We start from the raw sequence: 10,501 nt of genomic DNA on the forward strand, positions 1-10,501 counted from the left end.
TAAATGGGCGATCACTTATTTTTAAACAGTGACTCCGAGTTCTAGATTCTCCCACAAAAGGAAATATCCTTTCCACATCCACCCTGTCAAGACCCCTCAGGATCTTATATGTTTCAATCAAGTTGCCTCTTACTCTCCTAAACTCCAGCGGATACAAGCCTAGCCTGTCCAACCTTTCCTCATAAGACAACCCACCCATTCCAAGTATCAGTCTAGTAAGCATTCTCTGGCCTCCTTCTATTGCTGTGAATGACTGTATGACTCTAAACGAGCAGAAACTCTACCCCAAAGTCTCAAAAGATTCAGATGTTGCTCTGTACGAGTAGTTCTCCGCAGATATCAACTTCAAACCTGTATTCAACTATGTCCTGACTTTTTATTTGTTGCCACTAATAATTGTGCACAGAAAGATATTATGCTCACTGACCAGCAGATGGCACCAGAGACCAGTACATCAACAAAAAACAACTTTTGTTTATAGCGTTCTGAACAGTTGAGGAGAGGTCTCTTCACTCTACTTGTTTGACTACAACAGATTTATTTCTTTTTTAAGTGGACGTACTTGCCAATTCAGTGAGTGTTTACTTGTTTATGCCTGTGATTATAAAAAGAGCCAATTGGACAGGTTTTCTTCAGTTTAACAAACAAAGAGGTTAACTTTATCGTACTTAAACCGATCAAAGTAAAAATAATAAAATATGCTTCAACTTTCATACAAACACACACACACAAATAGGTTACAGAGTGGGGAAGGATAAATTGGTTGAATTAGAGTCCTGAGAGAGAAAAAGGATAAACTGTTTGTGAAGGTTGGTGACTCGGCTGGCTTCAGGCTGAATTCGGAGGTGCTGAGGCTTCTGGTTGGAAGTCATGAAAGCTGATTCAGTGGTTCTCTGGGAGACAGCAATGTGACTGATTGCCTTCAAGAGAGATCTCTGTCTGTTCTTTCCAGAAAGTTCTCTAAACTGCGTAGCTGAAGGAGGTTTTTGTCTGTTCTTTCGGAACGTTCTCTACACACAATAGCTCCCCCGTAAGGCTTAAGTAAGTCATCACAGTCAGCAGACAGAGTTCGAAGCTTGCAAAGTTTGAGTGCTTTGTCTCCACCAGTTTAATATTCAGGTTTCCAGCTGGTAGATTGAAAAAGAAACAACCTGCGACCTGGCATGTTTTCGTGACCATACAGTCCTATAATATAGTGAAAAGTGCCAAGGTGCGGCATAGAAGCATTATCAGACAAAAATGGATGTTGAGATATCTGTGGGGCTGGCCAAGAATTTGGTACTGCAGTGTATTTATAAGGGGGTGGAGATGCAGAGAGACTTAGGGAGGGAATTCCAGAGCTTAGGACATAAAAGGCTGAAGGAATGACTCCAAATGCTGGGGCGAAAGGACAGGGGCAATAACAAGAAGCCAGGATCAAATGAGTGGAGAGTTGTCAGGTATTCACACTGTGGCTGCAGCACCATTTGCTTGTGAAACAACAGGGGTAAAGGGACAACACGTTATTGTTCTATATAGCTGTCTCAATCTCTGGCAGTCAAGCAACAAGTACTAATAAGGTCCGAAGATTGGAACAGCAGTGAATAACACTGGGTAAAACCTGGATCACAAAATCCAGGCTATGTTCACAAAATGTTAAAACAAAGAGAATCAATAATTTTGTAAATGTTGCATCAAGACCTTCCCCACAAAATCAATTTACAGGAATGATGAGGCTGGGAACACAATGTGATTTATGATGTTATGTCTACATAGAATACACAATTGAATGCACTTTCATGTATTTAAAACTCAATCAGAATTACTTATCTGGAAGTCTGATATCAGGTTTAGAAACAAACTGTTCTCCAGGTACTCAAATTACCAGGGAGAACCTGATGTAACCATAGCAACAGCACAGATAACTGCTGCCAAACAGTCTGCAGTAATATTACCCCAGAAAAATTCTTCACAACACGATCATCATTCTTCATGTGACACAATGCATTAAAATGATAAATGTGGACAAACAGCTTAACAAAATCAATACAGCAATTCAACAATGGTCTATTTTTTGACCCGTTACTTCACAAACGTTTCATGAAAATGTAACCAAAAATAATTGAACTCTCTTGAGGACACGGTAGACAGCACAGAAACACATTCCTTCAATACATACTCAAAAGAATACCCAGTAGAGAGACAACAAACCTTCACTACACGTCCATCCTAATACTCAGTATAGAGACACACTCCTTCACTACACGTCCATCCTAATACTCAGTATAGAGACACACTCCTTCACTACATGTCCATCCAAATACTCAGTATAGAGACACACTCCTTCACTACACGTCCATCCTAATACTCAGTATAGAGACACACTCCTTCACTACACGTCCATCCTAATACCCAGTATAGAGACACACTCCTTCACTACATGTCCATCCTAATACCCAAAATAGAGACACACTCCTTCACTACACGTCCATCCTAATACTCAGGATAGAGACACACTCCTTCACTACACGTCCATCCTAATACTCAGTATAGAGACACACTCCTTCACTACATGTCCATCCTAATACTCAGTACAGAGACACACTCCTTCACTACACGTCCATCCTAATACTCAGTATAGAGACACACTCCTTCACTACACGTCCATCCTAATACTCAGTATAGAGACACACTCCTTCACTACACGTCCATCCTAATACTCAGTATAGAGACACACTCCTTCACTACACGTCCGTCCTAATACCCAATATAGAGACACACTCCTTCACCACAGGTCCTTCCTAATACCCAATATAGAGACACACTCCTTCACTACACGTCCGTCCTAATACCCAATATAGAGACACACTCCTTCACTACACGTCCATCCTAATACTCAGTATAGAGACACACTCCTTCACTACACGTCCATCCTAATACCCAGTATAGAGACACACTCCTTCACTACACGTCCGTCCTAATACCCAATATAGAGACACACTCCTTCACCACAGGTCCTTCCTAATACCCAATATAGAGACACACTCCTTCACTACACGTCCATCCTAATACTCAGTATAGAGACACACTCCTTCACTACATGTCCATCCTAATACTCAGTACAGAGACACACTCCTTCACTACACGTCCATCCTAATACTCAGTATAGAGACACACTCCTTCACTACACGTCCATCCTAATACTCAGTATAGAGACACACTCCTTCACTACATGTCCATCCTAATACTCAGTACAGAGACACACTCCTTCACTACACGTCCATCCTAATACTCAGTATAGAGACACACTCCTTCACTACACGTCCATCCTAATACTCAGTATAGAGACACACTCCTTCACTACACGTCCATCCTAATACTCAGTATAGAGACACACTCCTTCACTACACGTCCATCCTAATACTCAGTATAGAGACACACTCCTTCACTACACGTCCATCCTAATACTCAGTATAGAGACACACTCCTTCACTACACGTCCATCCTAATACTCAGTATAGAGACACACTCCTTCACTACACGTCCATCCTAATACTCAGTATAGAGACACACTCCTTCACTACACGTCCATCCTAATACTCAGTACAGAGACACACTCCTTCACTACACGTCCATCCTAATACTCAGTATAGAGACACACTCCTTCACTACACGTCCATCCTAATACTCAGTATAGAGACACACTCCTTCACTACACGTCCATCCTAATACTCAGTACAGAGACACACTCCTTCACTACACGTCCATCCTAATACTCAGTATAGAGACACACTCCTTCACTACACGTCCATCCTAATACTCAGTATAGAGACACACTCCTTCACTACACGTCCATCCTAATACTCAGTACAGAGACACACTCCTTCACTACACGTCCATCCTAATACTCAGTACAGAGACACACTCCTTCACTACACGTCCATCCTAATACTCAGTACAGAGACACACTCCTTCACTACACGTCCATCCTAATACTCAGTACAGAGCCACACTCCTTCACTACACGTCCATCCTAATACTCAGTTTAGAGACACACTCCTTCACTACACGTCCATCCTAATACCCAAAACAGAGACACACTCCTTCACTACATGTCCATCCTAATACTCAGTATAGAGACACACTCCTTCACTACACGTCCATCCTAATACTCAGTACAGAGACACACTCCTTCACTACACGTCCATCCTAATACTCAGTATAGAGACACACTCCTTCACTACACGTCCATCCTAATACTCAGTATAGAGACACACTCCTTCACTACACGTCCATCCTAATACTCAGTATAGAGACACACTCCTTCGCTACACGTCCATCCTAATACTCAGTATAGAGACACACTCCTTCACTACATGTCCATCCTAATACTCAGTATAGAGACACACTCCTTCACTACATGTCCATCCTAATACTCAGTATAGAGACACACTCCTTCACTACACGTCCATCCTAATACTCAGTATAGAGACACACTCCTTCACTACACGTCCATCCTAATACTCAGTACAGAGACACACTCCTTCACTACACGTCCATCCTAATACTCAGTATAGAGACACACTCCTTCACTACACGTCCATCCTAATGCTCAGTATAGAGACACACTCCTTCACTACATGTCCATCCTAATACTCAGTATAGAGACACACTCCTTCACTACACGTCCATCCTAATACTCAGTATAGAGACACACTCCTTCACTACATGTCCATCCTAATACTCAGTATAGAGACACACTCCTTCACTACACGTCCATCCTAATACTCAGTACAGAGACACACTCCTTCACTACACGTCCATCCTAATACTCAGTATAGAGACACACACCTTCACTACACGTCCATCCTAATACTCAGTACAGAGACACACTCCTTCACTACACGTCCATTTAATACTCAGTATAGAGACACACTCCTTCACTACATGTCCATCCTAATACTCAGTACAGAGACACACTCCTTCACTACACGTCCATCCTAATACTCAGTATAGAGACACACTCCTTCACTACATGTCCATCCTAATACTCAGTATAGAGACACACTCCTTCACTACATGTCCATCCTAATACTCAGTATAGAGACACACTCCTTCACGACATGTCCATCCTAATACTCAGTATAGAGACACACTCCTTCACTACACGTCCATCCTAATACTCAGTATAGAGACACACTCCTTCACTACACGTCCATCCTAATACTCAGTATAGAGACACACTCCTTCACAACACGTCCAACCGAATACTCAGTATAGAGACACACTCCTTCACTACACGTCCATCCTAATACTCAGTACAGAGACACACTCCTTCACTACACGTCCATCCTAATACTCAGTATAGAGACACACTCCTTCACTACACGTCCATCCTAATACCCAATATAGAGATACACTCCTTCACTACACGTCCATCCTAATACTCAGTATAGAGACACACTCCTTCACTACATGTCCATCCTAATACTCAATATAGAGACACACTCCTTCACTACACGTCCATCCTAATACCCAATATAGAGATACACTCCTTCACTACACGTCCATCCTAATACTCAGTACAGAGACACACTCCTTCACCACAGGTCCTTCCTAATACCCAATATAGAGACACACTCCTTCACTACACGTCCATCCTAATACTCAGTATAGAGACACACTCCTTCACTACATGTCCATCCTAATACTCAGTATAGAGACACACTCCTTCACCACAGGTCCTTCCTAATACCCAATATAGAGACACACTCCTTCACTACACGTCCATCCTAATACTCAGTATAGAGACACACTCCTTCACTACATGTCCATCCTAATACTCAGTATAGAGACACACTCCTTCACTACACGTCCATCCTAATACCCAATATAGAGACACACTCCTTCACTACACGTCCGTCCTAATACTCAATATAGAGACACACTCCTTCACTACTCGTCCATCCTAATACCCAGTAGAGAGACACACTCCTTCACTACACGTCCATCCTAATACCCAATATAGAGACACACTCCTTCACTACTCGTACATCCTAATACCCAATATAGAGACACACTCCTTCACTACACATCCATCCTAATACCCAATATAGAGACACACTCCTTCACTACACGTCCATCCTAATACTCAGTATAGAGACACACTCCTTCACTACACATCCATCCTAATACCCAATATAGAGACACACTCCTTCACTACACGTCCATCCTAATACCCAAAATAGAGACACACTCCTTCACTACATGTCCATCCTAATACTCAGTATAGAGACACACTCCTTCACTACACATCCATCCTAATACCCAATATAGAGACACACTCCTTCACTACATGTCCATCCTAATACTCAGTATAGAGACACACTCCTTCACTACATGTCCATCCTAATACTCAGTATAGAGACACACTCCTTCACTACACGTCCATCCTAATACTCAGTACAGAGACACACTCCTTCACTACACGTCCATCCTAATACTCAGTATAGAGACACACTCCTTCACTACACGTCCATCCTAATACTCAGTACAGAGACACACTCCTTCACTACACGTCCATCCTAATACTCAGTATAGAGACACACACCTTCACTACACGTCCATCCTAATACTCAGTACAGAGACACACTCCTTCACTACACGTCCATTTAATACTCAGTATAGAGACACACTCCTTCACTACACGTCCATCCTAATACTCAGTATAGAGACACAGTCCTTCACTACATGTCCATCCTAATACTCAGTATAGAGACACACTCCTTTACTACACGTCCATCCTAATACTCAGTATAGAGACACACTCCTTCACTACACGTCCATCCTAATACTCAGTATAGAGACACACTCCTTCACTACACGTCCATCCTAATACTCAGTATAGAGACACACTCCTTCACTACATGTCCATCCTAATACCCAAAATAGAGACACACTCCTTCACTACATGTCCATCCTAATACTCAGTATAGAGACACACTCCTTCACTACACGTCCATCCTAATACCCAAAATAGAGACACACTCCTTCACTACATGTCCATCCTAATACTCAGTATAGAGACACACTCCTTCACTACACGTCCATCCTAATACTCAGTATAGAGACACACTCCTTCACTACATGTCCATCCTAATACCCAAAATAGAGACACACTCCTTCACTACATGTCCATCCTAATACTCAGTATAGAGACACACTCCTTCACTACATGTCCATCCTAATACTCAATATAGAGACACACTCCTTCACTACACGTCCATCCTAATACCCAAAATAGAGACACACTCCTTCACTACATGTCCATCCTAATACTCAATATAGAGACACACTCCTTCACTACACGTCCATCCTAATACTCAGTATAGAGACACACTCCTTCACTACATGTCCATCCTAATACCCAAAATAGAGACACACTCCTTCACTACATGTCCATCCTAATACTCAGTGTAGAGACACACTCCTTCACTACACGTCCATCCTAATACTCAGTATAGAGACACACTCCTTCACTACATGTCCATCCTAATACCCAAAATAGAGACACACTCCTTCACTACACGTCCATCCTAATACTCAGTATAGAGACACACTCCTTCACTACACGTCCATCCTAATACTCAGTATAGAGACACACTCCTTCACTACACGTCCATCCTAATACTCAGTACAGAGACACACTCCTTCACTACACGTCCATCCTAATACTCAGTAGAGAGACACACTCCTTCACTACACGTCCATCCTAATACTCAGTATAGAGACACACTCCTTCACTACATGTCCATCCTAATACTCAGTATAGAGACACACTCCTTCACTACATGTCCATCCTAATACTCAGTATAGAGACACACTCCTTCACTACACGTCCATCCTAATACTCAGTACAGAGACACACTCCTTCACTACACGTCCATCCTAATACTCAGTATAGAGACACACTCCTTCACTACACGTCCATCCTAATACTCAGTACAGAGACACACTCCTTCACTACACGTCCATCCTAATACTCAGTATAGAGACACACACCTTCACTACACGTCCATCCTAATACTCAGTACAGAGACACACTCCTTCACTACACGTCCATTTAATACTCAGTATAGAGACACACTCCTTCACTTCATGTCCATCCTAATACTCAGTACAGAGACACACTCCTTCACTACACGTCCATCCTAATACTCAGTATAGAGACACACTCCTTCACTACATGTCCATCCTAATACTCAGTATAGAGACACACTCCTTCACTACATGTCCATCCTAATACTCAGTATAGAGACACACTCCTTCACTACATGTCCATCCTAATACTCAGTATAGAGACACACTCCTTCACTACACGTCCATCCTAATACTCAGTATAGAGACACACTCCTTCACAACACGTCCATCCGAATACTCAGTATAGAGACACACTCCTTCACTACACGTCCATCCTAATACTCAGTACAGAGACACACTCCTTCACTACACGTCCATCCTAATACTCAGTATAGAGACACACTCCTTCACTACACGTCCATCCTAATACCCAATATAGAGACACACTCTTTCACTACACGTTCATCCTAATACTCAGTATAGAGACACACTCCTTCACTACATGTCCATCCTAATACTCAGTATAGAGACACACTCCTTCACTACACGTCCATCCTAATACTCAGTCTAGAGACACACTCCTTCACCACAGGTCCTTCCTAACACCCAATATAGAGACACACTCCTTCACTACACGTCCATCCTAATACTCAGTATAGAGACACACTCCTTCACTACATGTCCATCCTAATACCCAAAATAGAGACACACTCCTTCACTACACGTCCATCCTAATACTCAGTATAGAGACACACTCCTTCATTACATGTCCATCCTAATACCCAAAATAGAGACACACTCCTTCACTACACGTAAATCCGAAAACCCAATATAGAGACACACTCCTTCATTACATGTCCATCCTAATACCCAATATAGAGACACACTCCTTCACTACTCGTCCATCCTAATACCCAGTAGAGAGATACACTCCTTCACTACACGTCCATCCTAATACCCAATATAGAGACACACTCCTTCACTACTCGTACATCCTAATACCCAATATAGAGACACACTCCTTCACTACACATCCATCCTAATACCCAATATAGAGACACACTCCTTCACTACTCATACATCCTAATACCCAGTATAGAGACACACTCCTTCACTACACGTCCGTCCTAATACCCAATATAGAGACACACTCCTTCACCACAGGTCCTTCCTAATACCCAATATAGCGACACACTCCTTCACTACACGTCCATCCTAATACTCAGTACAGAGACACACTCCTTCACTGCACGTCCATCCTAATACTCAGTAGAGAGACACACTCCTTCACTACACGTCCATCCTAATACTCAGTTTAGAGACACACTCCTTCACTACACGTCCATCCTAATACTCAGTACGGAGACACACTCCTTCACTACACGTCCATCCTAATACTCAGTAGAGAGACACACTCCTTCACTACACGTCCATCCTAATACCCAATATAGAGACACACTCCTTCACTACACGTCCATCCTAATACTCAGTATAGAGACACACTCCTTCACTACACGTCCATCCTAATACCCAATATAGAGACACACTCCTTCACTACACGTCCATCCTAATACTCAGTAGAGAGACACACTCCTTCACTACACGTCCATCCTAATACCCAATATAGAGACACACTCCTTCACTACACGTCCATCCTAATACTCAGTATAGAGACACACTCCTTCACTACACGTCCATCCTAATACCCAATATAGAGACACACTCCTTCACTACACGTCCGTCCTAATACCCAATATAGAGACACACTCCTTCACTACACGTCCATCCTAATACCCAGTATAGAGACACACTCCTTCACTACACGTCCATCCTAATACTCAGTATAGAGACACACTCCTTCACTACACGTCCATCCTAATACCCAATATAGAGACACACTCCTTCACTACACGTCCATCCTAATACCCAGTATAGAGACACACTCCTTCACTACATGTCCATCCTAATACCCAATATAGAGACACACTCCTTCACTAAACGTCCATCCTAATACCCAGTATAGGGACACACTCCTTCACTACGCGTTCATCCTAATACTCAGTATAGAGACACACTCCTTCACTACACGTCCATCCTAATACTCAGTATAGAGACACACTCCTTCACCACAGGTCCATCCTAATACCCAATATAGAGACACACTCCTTCACTACATGTCCATCCTAATACCCAATATAGAGACACACTCCTTCACTAAACGTCCATCCTAATACCCAGTATAGGGACACACTCCTTCACTACGCGTTCATCCTACTTCCCACTGTAAAGACTCACTCCTTCACCACAGGTCCTTCCTAATACTCAGTATAGAGACACACTCCTTCACTGCACATCCTTCCAGTCCCCAGTATGGAGACACATT

Source organism: Heterodontus francisci, chromosome 11, assembly GCF_036365525.1.
Source record: "Heterodontus francisci isolate sHetFra1 chromosome 11, sHetFra1.hap1, whole genome shotgun sequence".
Taxonomy (NCBI): Eukaryota; Metazoa; Chordata; class Chondrichthyes; order Heterodontiformes; family Heterodontidae; genus Heterodontus; species Heterodontus francisci.